At 51.9% G+C, this 14,713-nt stretch overlaps 1 protein-coding gene and 1 long non-coding RNA gene across 10 annotated transcripts in view; one reads left to right on the top strand and one right to left on the bottom strand.

Annotated features, from left to right (window-relative positions):
• SLC25A13 (solute carrier family 25 member 13) overlaps positions 1–14,713 on the bottom strand; it is a 185,855-nt gene that overhangs the window by 155,051 nt on the left and 16,091 nt on the right. The window lies entirely within an intron of this gene.
• LOC103349466 (uncharacterized) lies at positions 301–4,142 on the top strand. Its single transcript, XR_016222775.1, has 4 exons — positions 301–436; positions 531–618; positions 2,297–2,376; positions 2,515–4,142. It is a non-coding gene; the product is annotated as an uncharacterized LOC103349466 (long non-coding RNA).

The raw sequence follows: 14,713 nt of genomic DNA, 5'->3' as shown, positions 1-14,713 counted from the left end.
CCAAAAACATCACTGGGGAGCAAAGCAAGACCAACTTCAACATGGCTGCCCCAGGCGGACACAAAAGGGCCCTTATGTGAAACCAAACAGTGGGCTTATTCAGCGTCCCATCACCCAGTCCTGCTGGCAGAAGCCGTCCAGAGACGGCAGGCTCACCAGGCACCGCGTCACCCCGCGATCCAGCCAGGGAGGGCTTCCTGGAACCACCCCAAAACCACGTTGCCATGGGGGGGATTTATGCAAATTGTTCTAAATCCTTTCTGTGTGCTTGCTAGGGCGCTCCGGAGACCTCTGGACAATGGGTTCTCTGTCCTCTGTCTCTAGACACAGAGCTCCAAGGCCCGCCACGGTCAGGAATCATTTTATCAGCGCCATCGCTGGAACGGGAGAGAGACGCGCTGGGACCGGCCGGGCGGTCACTGTTTCCCAAAGCAAGGTGACAGCTCTTTTCACTTCGGCGGAGGACTGCTAACCACCAGCGCCGTTTTTAATCCTCAGAACTTGTAATCTTTTCTTAAACCCTGAATTAGTTAGTGCTCTTGGCTGTTCCATAAAGGAGGCAGAAAGAGGCTGCTAACCAACCCAAGACGAACGGCGCTGCCTGCCTGCACGTCTCAGGTGAGGTTCCCTCCTCCGGACACGGGCCAAGGAAGCTGGGGGAAGACCACACAGGCTGGAAACGCCTCCCGCCCCCACTTCCACCTTCAGAGTGGAGAAACCCCCTCCTCCACATAAGAGCTCCGCGTCTCACAACAATCCCTGCGTAATTCTTTTTTTAAAAAAAAATATTTTATTTATTTGAGAGGTAGAGTTATAGTCAGAGAGAGACAGAAATACAGAGAGAACTCTTCCATCCCGTGGTTCACTCCCTGATTGGCCGCAACTGCTGCAGATGGACTGAGCTGAAGCCAGCAGCCAGGAGCTTCCTCCGGGTCTCCTATGAGGGTGCAGGGGCCCAAGCAGTTGGCCACCTTTCACTGCTATCCCAGGCCATAAGCAGAGAGCAGGATCGGAGGAGGAGCAGCTGGGACACAAACCATTTGGGATGCTGGCACTGCAAACAGAGGCTTAGCCTACTGTGCCACAGCACCCGCCCCAGTGTAATTCTTTTTTAAAAAGGCGGGGGGGAGGGGGGGGCTGGCATTGTGGCACAACGGGTTAACGCCCTGACCTGAACTGCAGGCATCCCATATGGGTGCCAGTTTGAGACCTGGCTGCTCCTCTTCCAATCCAGCTCTCTGCTGTGGCCTGGGAAAGCAGCAGAAGATGGCCCAAGTCCTTGGGCCCCTGCACCCACATGGGAGACCTGGAAGAAGCTCCTGGCTTCGGATTGGCGCAGCTCCGGCTGTTGCGGCCAATTGGGGAGTGACCCAACAGATGGAAGACCTCACTCTCTCTGCCTCTCCTCTCTCTGTGTAACTCTGACTTTCAAATAAATAAATATGCTTAAAAAAAAAAAAAAAAGCGTGTGGGAGCCCAGGGGTGTGCACTGTGGTGCCGTGGGTTCAGCTGCATCCCTTCTCAGAGCGCCTGGGATCGAGTCTTAGCTCTGCTCCACACCCTGGGCAGCAGCAGATGATGGTTCAGTACTTGGCTCTCTGCCTACCCAGGCATGAGACCCAGATTGAGTTCTAGGCCCCGGCTTCAGCCTGGCAGAGCCCTAGTTGTGGGTGGGCACCTGGGGAGTAAACCAGCAGATGGAAGATCTCTCTCCCCCTTTCTCTCTCTCTCTCTCTCTATTGTTCTGCCTTTCAAATAAGTAAAATAAATACATAAAATACAGGCAACTTCTGGGGAAGAAAGCACTTCATGCTGTGGTACTCTAAGTTCTTACCTAGTTGGTTTTTCTTTTTTAAATTATTTTTATTTTATTTGAAAGGCAGACAGAGAGAGAGAGAGAGAAAGAGAGGGAGGGAGGGAGGGAGGGAGGGAGGGAGAGATTCCATTTGCTATCCCTTCTCGGCCTTTTGGCTAAGATCAAGCGTGGAGACTGCATTTGCTGGTTCATTTCCCAAATGCCCACACATCAGGGCTACTCTTGCTCTACCTGAATGCCACATCACTAACATCTAATTAATTCCCTGTGCTATGCGCTTTCTAAGGCCTTCCCTGGGCATCTTCCCCTGCCCTGTGCTCCCACAGTAACAGCTGCTTGCTAACTCTCCATGCACTTGCAGTGCCTGCTGGCAGTCCCAAGCTCTGCAACTCCCCCCCGCCCCCCGGTGCAGGGCACAGGGACACACACGTGTGACCGATACGGTCATGCCCCCTCACACGGCTCCCATCGTTTTCAAAGCATGATGGCTACCTCTGGATCTGCACAGCCGGTCTGAGGGTCCGCGCGCCACGGACTTCACTGTTCACATTTCACAGAAGGTAAGACCGAGGCCCGGAGGGCTCAATCGTTCCCCACACACCAGGCTAGATGCCCATCGGTGCTATTTCTAAGTGTTTCCTGGAATTTTCACTCATCTCAAATCTTCCATTTCCCACTGCAATGGTCTGTCCACTGAGCCCTGATACGGAAGCTTCCGGGGACCAGAACGGACGTTAACCAGGAGCGAAACACGGTGCACGCTGAGAAGTGGACTCTGCCAGCCTCACCTGACGCCAGTTTGCAGCACCATGCAGTGCTGGAAGAACACGGCTCCAGCATCGACCATCCTGGAGCCCGGGCGAGGCTGGGCCTCTGACCGCGGCGTCCTGCCCTTTCAGCCTCACTCTCCTCGTCTATAAGAGGGGACATCCTGGGGGGGTGCAAGGGTGGCAGGAGAAACTGACAAAGTGCTGAGCACCAAAACGGCCACGCAGGTTAAGCGCTCAGTCGACAGCATCTACAATATTTGTAGTATTCATCCAAAGTGCGTATATCCTACCATGCTCTAGCCTAGAAAACTTAATGCTGATTTACCCCGGCTCATAACTTAAAGGAATTAGGAGAAGACAGGGGAAGGGACCTTAGGGGTCTTCATCCTCAGTCACCACGTCCTCTGCTTCCTGACCCCATCAATCCTGCTTCCTGGAATGACTCAAAGCTGCAGGTGTGGCTGAAGGTAAATGATCACCACTGGGTAATGTCCCCGAGGCCTATACACACACCGGGTCCTGGGCAAACATGCAACGGTTCAATAGAGGTGGATGCAGAAAAATCACTGCCAGCCCCCGGGCCTCATCCCCACGCTGATCCCTTCTATCCCGCACCCGACAAACGCTGCGTGGCTCCCGGAGTTTCCACCTCTACCTCTACCACCCACTCTCATCTTGTTTGAAGTGTCACCTGCAGCGTAGGAAAAGCACTGACACAGCTCACAGAAGACAACGTCAGGTTCCAGGGAGCAGCACCAGTGTCCCTGCGGTGGACGGAGAGGGACTCGACCTGGTGCAAACCAACAGCCAGGAAGGTCACCAAACTGGAGAGAGGCAACCATGGAAACACGGTGGCCCTCCGCACATCACATCACAGCAGCTACTCACGCTGAGCGAGCCTGGAGGTGCAAGACTTCATTAAGGGCCGGCGCTGTGGCGTAGCAGGTAAAGCCACTGCCTGCGACACCAGCATCCACGTGGGCACCAGTTCGAGTCCTGGCTGCTGCACATCGGATCCACCTCCCTGCTAATGCACCCAGGAAAGCAGCAGAAGATGGATCAAGTCCTTGGGCCCTACACCCACGTGGGAGATCCAGAAGACGCTCATTGCTGCTATTTGGGAAGTGGACCAGTAGATGGAAGTTCCCTCTCTCCCTCTCTCTCTGTAACTTTTTTCTTTTTTTTGAAGATTCTTATTTATTTACTTGAAAGGCAGAAATACGGGGGGGAGGGGGGAGAGAGAGAGAGAGAGAGAGAGAGAGAGAGAGAGAATCTTCCATGGCTCCCCAAGTGGCCGCAATATCCAGGGGCAGGCCAGGCTGAAGCCAGGAGCCCCGAGCTTCCTCGGGTCTCCCACATGGGCCACCTTCTGCTGCTTTCCCTGGAGCATTAGCAGGGAGCTGGATGGGAAGCAGAACAGCCGGGACTCAAACCAGCGCCCATATGGGATGCTGGCACTGCAGGCAGAGGCTTAACTTTCTGTTCCACAGTGCTAACTCCTTAACTCTGACCTTCAAATGGATAAATAAATCCAAAAAAAAAAAAAAAAAAAAAAAGGCCTCATTCATTCCTGGGCTTGAGAAGATTCACCAGACTTTAGACTACACCCAGCAGGCTGATGTTGTCTGTTGCTTAGACTTGTCTGATTTTTTCTTTTTTTTCTTTTTTTCTTTTTTTTTTGGACAGAGTTAGACACTGAAAGAGACAGAAAGAAAGGTCTTCCTTCCATTGGTTCACCCCCCAAATGGCTGCCACAGCCGGCGCACCGCGCTGATCCGAAGCCAGGAGCCAGGTGCTTCTCCTGGTCTCCCATGCGGGTGTCCTTGGGCCATCCTCCACTGCACCTGGGCCACAGCAGAGAGCTGGACTGGAAGAGGAGCAATAGGTACAGAACCGACGCCCCAACTGGGACTAGAACCCAGAGTACTGGCGCCACAGGCGGAGGATTAGCTCAGTGAGCCGCGGCGCCAGCCACCTGATATTCTTAATCATTGTTCTTTGGAATCTAACCTTGTAAGAATAGATGTCAATATATTTTTTCTAAGATTTTGTTTATTTATTTGAAGGGCAGAATTACAGAGAGGGGGGAGAGGGAGGGGGAGAGAGGGAGAAAGAGATCTTCCATCTGCTGGTTCACTCCCCAAATGGCCATTGCCAGGGCTGGGCCAGGGGAAGCCAGGGGCCAGGAGCTCCTTCCAGGTCTCCCACGTGGGTGCAGGGGCCCAGCGACTTGATCCATCGTCCACTGCCTTCCCAGGTGCATCAGCAAGGAGCTGAATAGATTCCAGTATTAAGACAAAATGTTGATTCCACGAGTTTTAAATCAAGTAGCTGGTTTTCAAGCTCAATGAGAAAATCATTAGAAGGAAAAGGGTCCTGGGCAAGTACCTACGAAGTCTCAGGCCGATGAAATCAACACAGAAAAGATTTTCATTCTCAGACAACACTTTATACCAATTCCAGACTTCAGGGAAAAGGAGAGGAAGGAGGGCGTTAGAAAGAACTCCATGCACGCAGGTTTCTTCCATAAATGTTAAGTCTGCATCATTTAACTTTAGTATGGAAAGTGCAGGTCCAGTCAATGAATCTAGGTTGCACAGGGACAGAACCTGAAGACCACTGAATACGTAAGCTTCCTGAGATCACTGCAGCTGAACCGTGTGGGTCATCAATAGCGTTTGCAAAACACATACATACTAGCTAGGTATTTCGTGGAAATAAAAGCAACCAGCAGGGAAAAACACAGCTTCAACCTCTGGCTCTTTAAAAAGGGGATGGGAGTGGAGGGAAAGGTGGCAGGGAGAATCAACCAGATCATCTTTCAGCATAAAAGAATTCATTCTTGTTCTGCTGTAAGTCAAAGTGGGGGTCTCTGGGGAAGGCACCCCCACCTGCAGCAATATGCACAAAACCAGCTTTCTCAGCCTGCAATCAAGCCTTGTTTACAGGCTCCATACGTTCACCAACGGCAGTGGCACAAAAGCATGCACTCAAAACCGCTGTCAAACCCAGCACAGCGGGGACGGCTGCAAGGCCACCTACACAAAGAAAGGATGCCCGTTTGAAGAACAAAACGCAGAGAAAAGCAAAGCTCTCCGCTCGCACTGGGAGCTCTCGAGATGCGTGCCCACGACCTCCGGACAGCACCTGAGTGCTCAGCTCAAAGAAGCACCAAGCAGGTGCCCCACAAGTGTTGTGAAGACACCAGGCTTCGGGTGAAAATCAGCTACCACCAGGGAAGCCAGCGTGCTCCTCTCAGATCAGTGGCTCTCAGAGCGTGGTGCCTGCACCCTCTGTGTGAGCATCACTCGGGAACTTGTACAACCGCAAAGTATCGCACCCCAAGCCAGACCTGCGGAGCCAGAAACTCTGGGGTGGGCAGTGGGCACTGTAACGCAGTGGGTTAAGCAAGTAGCGGCTTGGAACACCCACATCCTTTATCCGAGTGCAGGTTCAAGTCCAGGCTACTCCACACTTCCAATCCAACTTTCTACTAATGCACCTTGGAGACAGATGACAAGCCACGGTCTTGGGTGCCTGCCACCCTGAAGGGAGGCTGGCTCCTGGCTTTGGCCTGGCCCAGTCCTGCATGTTGTAGGCATTTGGGCAACGAACCAGGGAGATCGCTTTTTTTCTCCCTCTCTCTGTCCCTCTGCCTTTCAAATAAATGGAGGAGGAGAAGGAGGAGGACCAGGAGGAACAGCAGTAGCAATAAACTCTGGGGAGGAGACCCAGCAATCCACGGCTTAGAAAGTCCACCAGGATGGGGCTGATGCTGTGGTGTAGTGGATAAAGCTGCCACCTGCAGTGCCAGCATCCCATATGGGTGCCGGTTCGAGTCCTGGATGCTCTACTTCCGATCCAGCTCTCTGCTGTGGCCTAGAAAAGCAGTAAAGATGGCCCAAGTCCTTGGGTCTCTGCACCTGAACAGGAGACTCAGAGGAAGCTCCTGGCTCCTGGCTTTGGATCAGCACAGCTCCGGACGTTGCAGCCAACCGGAGAGTGAACCATCCGATGGAAGATTTTCTCTCTCTCTCTCTCTGCCTCTCCTTCTCTCTCTGTGTAACTCTTTCAAATACATAAATAGATCTTTGAAAAGAAAGAAAGAAAAGAAGTCCACCAGGAGATCCTGATGCAGTTACAGCATTTAAGAACCACAGCTTCAGGGTGAGCAACTGCACAGCAGCCAAGAAACCTCTTGGGACGCCTGTGGCCCACTTCAGAATGCCTGGGCTGCACTGCTTGATGCAGCTTCCTGCCAGTGTGCACCCTGGGAGGCAGCAGGTGGTGCCATGAGGGCCTGGGTTATTGTCACCCACATGGGAGACCCAGGTTCATTACCAGTGTCCTGGCTTTTACCTGGACCAGCCCTGACTCTTGTGCACATTTGAGAAGTGAACCAGGGAATGGAAGATCTCTGTTGGCCTCTCTCTTTTTCTCTTTGCCTTTCAAATGCAATGAAAATAAATAAATAGATAAATAAATAAAATGTTTTTAAAACTGAGCCACAGCTTTGGACCACGTTCGATTCTACCACACTGACTGACTCAGGGCCTCAGGCCCAGCTGCATATTTAAGTCACCTGTGGGGTTTTCCCAAGTGGTACCCAAGGTGTCTGGAACAGATGTGCTTATGGCTTTAAGAACATAAGGGGCCAGCACTGTGGCTCAGCAGGTAAAGTCGCCGCCTGTGACGCTGGCATCCCATATGAAGGCCGGTTAGAGTCAGCTGCTCCATTTCTGATCCCACTCTCTGCCAGTGGCCTGGGAAAAGCAGCAGAGGATGGCCCAGGTGTTAGGCCTCTGCACCCACATGGGAAACCCAAGCTTTTGGCGTGGCCCAGCAGTGCGCACTGTAGCCATCTGGGAAGTGAACCAGCAGATGGAAGATCTCTCTCTGTAGCTCTTTCAAATAAATAAACCAATTAAAGACAAAAAGATCATAGCGAGTGGGGGGCTGTGAACCACTAGGAGAGAGAGGCCCAGTCCGGCCTCAGCTGCTACGCCACCAACGACACCAGTCACCCTCCCACACCTCAGAAGTCTGAAAGCCAAGACAAGCACAGGCGTACACTGGAACTACCTCAGTGACTCTTCACCTCAGATATGGCTAAAGTCCACTTTGTGTGTGTGTGCGTGTGTGTGCACGTGCAAACATGCAGGGGCAAGCAGAACGGGCAAGAGGAGACGCAAGGAAGTAAGCGTAGCAGATGGATCGAGTCCCTGTGAAAGGCACTCCTGACCATGATCCCGCAGCTTCAAGCTGGGGCCCACTCGCCTTCTCCATCTTCCTGCACTGCAGAGACCGCTGCTAAAACTAAAACTACATTTCCCGGGCTCCCTTGCAGCTATCTGGCCCGGGTGCCATGAACCAAGGGAAGGAAGCTGGGTGACATGTCGAAGGCAAAGATTTGGACGTTGGGGACCGCACTCAGCTACTGTTTTTGCCGGCAAGCACGTTGGAAGCGTCTGGCTTCCCTGAAGCAACGTCCTGCCCTCCCCTGTCAGAGGCCCAGCGGTGCTGACACCCTCCCCGGCGGGCGGGCGGGCAGGCAGTGTTGTAACTGCACACGGGGCCGCTGCTCCCTTGGTGGCCTGCTCTGCTGGGAGGCTCTGGAAGTCACTGCTGAGAATGCAACCTCAAGACTGTTTCTTCACCTTCCCAACAAATTCTGAAAGCCATTTAATACCCTGTAATAAATCTGCCTCTGCTTAAACCAGCTAGAGCGATTCTGTTCTCCACAAGTGAACCTTGACTGATACAATCAGCAATTGCAAAAGAAAGCCTGGAATTCCCCAAAACCACACAGTTAACATTAACTTGAGGGGAATAAAGAAAGAGGTGTCTCATCAAACTTCAGAAAATAATTTTTATTGAAATCACGGCGTTACTTGCCTCTTAGACTACAGTTCCCCTAATACCTAATAAGTGCAGAGCAGTAATGATGAAGAAAAGTTACTGAAATACCAATTAGCATACAGATAAAATGCCAAGTTAGGCATTCTGCAAACCACGACGTGTCTGCGCAATCAGCCCTTAAAAGTTCGTATCACTCAACAGTTGACTTATAAAGCATCGACACCACAGATGGCAACCCACTGGGTCATTTCACAAGCAGGGGTCATTTCAGGGGTGCCAGAGATGTTTACCCGAACCACTCAGTAGGTTCTGACGTACGTTGGCTTTAACTCGGCGCTGTGGTGGACAAACATTAAACAACTTCAAAACCATCAGAATGAAAACTCTGATATTAACAAGCAGAGTGGAACAGCCAGGAGATGAATGGTGGTATTTTTACTGTGGGTTCTGTTATGCCAAGAAAGTTCCAAGCACACTAGTTTTCGATTTTACTATTATCGTCATTAAGCTAAAGCTAACATTACAGCAAATGCTCCCAGGGGTTAAAAACAAAAACTGACAAGACAGTCTGAGTGTTTTCTGAAACACACGTTTTCTGTCTCTGCTTTCCACTCCTCAGAGAGGCAGCAGATGATGCCCGTTCCCAGGGACGGGGCAGAGGACAGCTCTGAACAGGGACAGTGTGGGAACCTCGGGCAACCAGCTAGCATTTCTGGGCTGCAGTTTCTACAAAGTGGGGAAAACTGCAAAGTCTACCCTATGCTACCAGGTTCTCCAACAACCAATGAGAATGAATTAAAAGTACCTTGTAAACCCTAGTGATAACATCAGCTGGGCCTCATGTCAGCTGCTCTTAGAGAAAATACAGTAAACTGAGGCAAGATCTCGAGACATTTCTAATTCTTCATATGAATGGGTGGAGAGGAGCTCCAACACAAGCTGAACAAAGAACTAAGCAACAAAAGATGACAGGCTAAGAGGAAAAACACGGGCCAGTGTCGCAGGGCAGCAGAGTAAGCTGCTACTTGCCGGCATCCCATATCAGAGCTCCAGTTCGAGTCCCTGCTAATGCACCTGGGAAAGCAGTAGAAGATGGTCCAAGTCCCTAAACCTCCACCACCCACATAAGAAACCAGGATGGAGCTCCAGGCTCCTGGCTTCATCTTGGCCGAGCCCTGGTTGTTGCAGCCATTTGGAGAGTGAACCAGAGGGCGACAGACCTCTTACCCTCTGTCTCTTCTCTCTGTCACTCTGCCTTTCAAATAAATAAATAGATCTTAAAAAAAAAAAAAAAAAAAAGTTAAAACACTGTATTCAAATGCTACTGGGGACAGACCTTCAGCAGTTAACATGCCTCTTGGGATACCCACACCCCACACTGGAGTCTGGTTGGCATCTGTTTCCCTGTTTCCCTCCAATTATGATTCCAGTCTCCCGAAAATGCACATCCTGGGAGATAGCAGATAAGGCTCTCGTACTTGGGTCCCTGTCCAACCCCTCCAAGTGGGAGACCAGAATGGAGTTCCAGGCACCTGTGACTTCAGCTCGGCCCAGCTCTCTCTATTGTGGGCCTTTGAGGAGCAAAACAGCAGATGGAAGATAGTTCTCTCTCTCCCCCTACCCCCTCCAATAAATAAATAAGTAAAAGATGGGTAGACAGCAGCAGCAAAATAAATCCGTTCAGGTAGAATAAGTTCGCGCGACCCTGCACAACCTTTCTTTTTTTTTTTTTTTTTTTTTTTTAACAGGCAGAGTGGACAGTGAGAGAGAGAGAGACAGAGAGAAAGGTCTTCCTTTGCCGTTGGTTCACCCTCCAATGGCCGCCGCGGCTCGGCTGGCGCGCTGCGGCCAGCGCACCGCGCTGATCCGATGGCAGGAGCCAGGAGCCAGGTGCTTTTCCTGGTCTCCCATGGGGTGCAGGGCCCAAGCACCTGGGCCATCCTCCACTGCACTCCCTGGCCACAGCAGAGAGCTGGCCTGGAAGAGGGGCAACCGGGACAGAATCCGGCGCCCCAACCGGGACTAGAACCCGGTGTGCCGGCGCCGCTAGGCGGAGGATTAGCCTAGTGAGCCGCGGCGCCGGCCTACAACCTTTCTTTTCAAACAACTCAGGGAGCAGGTGGAATGCTCTTCCTGTACAGTTGAGGAAGCTGCAGGTTGTACACAGGTTGATCTGCCCCATGGTCCATGACATCTGCACGGGGCTGGAGCCCAGGTGGTCCAGTTGCCTCAGACAAGTGTTTCCCAACCTTGACCCTACTGTAGGTTGCGTCATTCTTGGCTCTAAGTCCAGTGAGCCTTTCTCACTGCAAGGTCCAGGGCAATGCAGGACACTGCCCAGCACCCTCAGCTCCTGCCCACTAGGAGCCAGTAGCAACCTGCTCCCCACCAAGCTCTGACCGCCAAAACAGCTGTTTTCAGACATTGCCAAAGACCCCTTCTGGGAAAAAGCTGCCCCGTGCCAGTTGACATCTACTGCTTTCAATGAGGAAGCTGCACTTGCCCATTCACGCAACACTATCACCTACAGGGAGGCTACAGCGTACCAGGCCCTGAGGCCCTGAGCAGACAATGCCAAATGGACCAGAAACCCTGCCCAGAGGGGGAATGACAAGTGACCAACGAGCACTTGGCACAAAGCGCGTGACAGCACAGGGCCTCAGCCCACGGGACGGGCAATGGCACTAAGATCATAAGGCGGGTTGCAGAGGGAGGTCTCTGGAACCGTATTACTGATTATTAATTATAGTGCTAACAACCACCAGCTCATTCCACTGGGCCAGAAGCCTTCTCGTCTGATTTCATTCAAACCTCACTAAAAGGTGAAAGAAAGACTAACAGCCTTGTCTTTGAAAGCAGAAGCACCTCAGAGAGTCTGCAATGAGCCAGACAGGAGCCCAGGGCTCCGGTCATCTTGGCCAGTAACACCTGGAAGAGGTGCAGGGACCTGGGCCAGTGTTATCCTCGTGCATCGTGGCACCGGGTGACACCATAACTGAAAACAGCCTTTGTGACTTGGCACCACGATTCGCAAATGCCGACAGTTCAGGAGAAGCCTGACACAGACTATTATTCTCCAGCACGAGATGCTGAACTTGGTCTCCATTTTTTCTACAGCATCAAGGTTACAGTATAATTAGGACCCAGCTGCAGTTGTAATTACCACTCCCAATATAATTTGTTACATATTAGCAAGTGTCAAATTACTACTGCTCCTTAAATGAATAAAAACTGATTGTGCTGTTCTCAAGACTGGGATGTCTGTTCCTGACGGAGAACAAAGGAAGACAGAAAGTCTGTGACATGTTTATAAAGTGCTGGAAGGCTCTACTTAGGAGATCACAAGTCGCTGTAGCCCAGATAATGCATGAGAAGTGAAGAGTGGCTTCTGAGACAGAACAGCTGATTGAAGAAACACAGAGGAAGACAAAGCCCAACCTGAAAGGACAGTCAAGAAGCCACGTCCACTAAATAATACCTTACTTGGCTGGCGCCGCGGCTCACTAGGCTAATCCTCTGCCTTGCGGCACCGGCACACCGGGTTCTAGTTCCGGTCGGGGCACCGGATTCTGTCCTGGTTACCCCTCTTCCAGGCCAGCTCTCTGCTGCGGCCAGGGAGTGCAGGGGAGGATGGCCCAAGTGCTTGGGCCCTGCACCCCATGGGAGACCAGGGGTCTCCTGGCTTCGGATCAGCGCGGTGCGCCGGCGGCGGCGCGCCGGCCGCGGCGGCCATTGGAGGGTGAACCAATGGCAAAGGAAGACCTTTCTCTCTGTCTCTCTCTCTCACTGTCCACTCTGCCTGTCAAAAAATAAATAAATAATAATAATAATAATAATACCTTACTTGTTCACAATTCTGTTGTGTGCCAGCCTTACCTGACCAATCACAGGCCAGAATCTAAAGGATGCAGAGAGAAACAGAAAAGGAGCCCACTGCACCGCCAGGGGCCTCCTCCCACCACAAGGCCCCTAGGGGATTTTTTTTTTTAATTTGAGAGACAGAGAAAGTGAGACAGCAGGAGAGAGTACCCCCATCCTGTGTGTCACTCCCCAAATGCCCAAAAAGGCCTGGGCTCCAGCCACAGCCAGGAACAGGGAATCCAGGCATATCTCCCACCACATGGGTGGTGGGAACCCAGCTACCCGGACCACCCCACTGCCTCCCAGGGTCTGTGTTAGTGGGAAGCCGGAGTCGGAGCCACAGCTGGGAGTCAAGCCCAGGCACTCTGATGTAGGACCTGGAAGTCCTAGGCGGTGTCATAACGCCTGTGCCATAGGCTTCCACGGGACTGTAGGAATTTCTCTGAGTCCAGGGCCACAGCCCACACTTTGACAATGCCCATCGCCAGCCCAGGCTCTGTTCTAAGACTTGCAAACATCAGCATAGCAGACAGAATGATGCCCCTTTGACGGACAGGGAAACTGAGGGGCAGAGAGGCTGGGGAACTGTCCTGAGTCACACAGCTGGCAAGTGGCAAAGCCTAACAGGAAACCAAGTCCACGTCCCAACCATGACACTGCCCTTCAGAGGAGAAAAGGGGGCATGAGACTGGCAGCAGGCAGAGAACCCACAGAGCAAAAGGAACTTAGGCCGCCTCTGCCAGCTGGCAATGCATGGGCCTGTTTACATGACAATGCAAAAGCTATTTTACAAATTACAAGACAGCAGGGGAAATGACAAAATGCATACAGAATAGTAGTTGAATATATTGAGGAATTTCTGTCATTTTTTTCTGTGATTGTGCTTTTAAGAAATCTTGTTTGGAGATACATTCTAAATATACAGATGCAATGATACGGTGTCTGGGGCTTGCTTTGAAAAGACTGGAGGGTAGGATGGGAGAGGGAATGGTAAAATGAAAACAATACTGGTCATAAATTGATAATTGCCATTGACTAGACAAGGAGAGGGCGCTCACTGGAATATTCCATTTCGGAACCTGACGGGTAATTTCGATCACAAGCCATTGGTAAATGCTACTGTTCTCCCAAGGACGAAGTCAAACGCCCTCATCCTCGGAGAAGAGGTTCCAGATTCCCCAGCTGGATTCTCCCCCCTCCAATGCTTTTGTACCTACTTCACTGGCTTTGCAAAGCAAGGCTACTTGTCAGCCTGGGGCAACAACAACTCTTGGGTTCTGGTTTACTCTTCTGTTGGGGGCGGGGTGGAGGAAGTGGAGAGAGAGAGACAGACAGAGAGACAGAGAGAGAGAGAGAGAGAGAGAGAGACCTAACAGGAAGGTATGAACGCTGAATGGAAGTGACACCACCCGGGACAGAATCCAGCACGGACTGCTTCCCAGTACCCTCTTCCTGGGCAGCGCAGCCTGGCTCAGGGAGTCAGAGTGGAAACGTGAACCTCGGCGGAAGGAAGGAGCCCTGCGCTTTCTGAGCTTCTCAGGTTTCCTCTTAAGTCTGAAGCAGCAGCTTCACGCTGAGCGGCAGTGGCCATGCTGGCCAGGTAAGACTCATGAACTCCCGGTGTTAGGCAGCAAGTCAGAAACTGAGCCCACGTGTGCATGGGAAAGGCCTGAAGACCAGCACCCACTGCGGAAGCTCCAGAAGCCCACCATCTTGCACTTCAAAGTCCTGCCCGGATCCTGATGACCTCCCAGGTGGTCCCAGCCCTTCCCCCAAGGAAAGGGCCCAGGAGAATTCTCTCTCCTGAGGACCAGATGGGTTACCTGACCTGAGAACATGGGGCAATAAAACCTTAGATGCCCCAAGGGAAGGCCCCCTACTCTGCCCCAAGCTAGCAAATCTGGGGAGGAATTTGCTAATTTTCACCCAACAAACCCTTCTGCCAGGACTCTCCATCCTTTGTCCTGGAAGAGAGGTGGAGGTGGGTGAACAGACTCCCTAGGGAGTCCAAACAGACTCAGCTCTCTGCTTCTCTGCTGAGCCGCCCGCCTGGCCTGCCCAGGTGTATTCTCTCCACTCTACCATGTAACCTCGCTCTCCCCCAGTCCAAGCGACTGATCTGACAGATGCCCTATCCCAAATAAAGTCTTATCACTTCGCTCTCTGCCTCACACCTGAATTCTTTCTTGCATGAAGACAGAACCCCACAGCTTCCACGCCTTTCCGCTGGTGACACCAGGGCCGACCAAGGACAAAAAGCAAATGGTTCCCTCCCTTTCATCAAACAGCAGTGGATCAGGGTTCATCTTGGAAGGGGACAGGGGGCACGGAGATTCTAAAACGTGCTAGAAAGACACACAGGTGATTTCTTAATATTAAGTGAGGAAGCTAGTCTTAACAATGACAT

Source organism: Oryctolagus cuniculus, chromosome 16 (assembly GCF_051225735.1).
Source record: "Oryctolagus cuniculus isolate XC-2025 breed Fujian yellow rabbit chromosome 16, ASM5122573v1, whole genome shotgun sequence".
Lineage (NCBI taxonomy): Eukaryota > Metazoa > Chordata > Mammalia > Lagomorpha > Leporidae > Oryctolagus > Oryctolagus cuniculus.
Note: the sequence above shows the minus strand (reverse complement) of the source record. Positions and strands in the feature narration are given on the sequence as shown.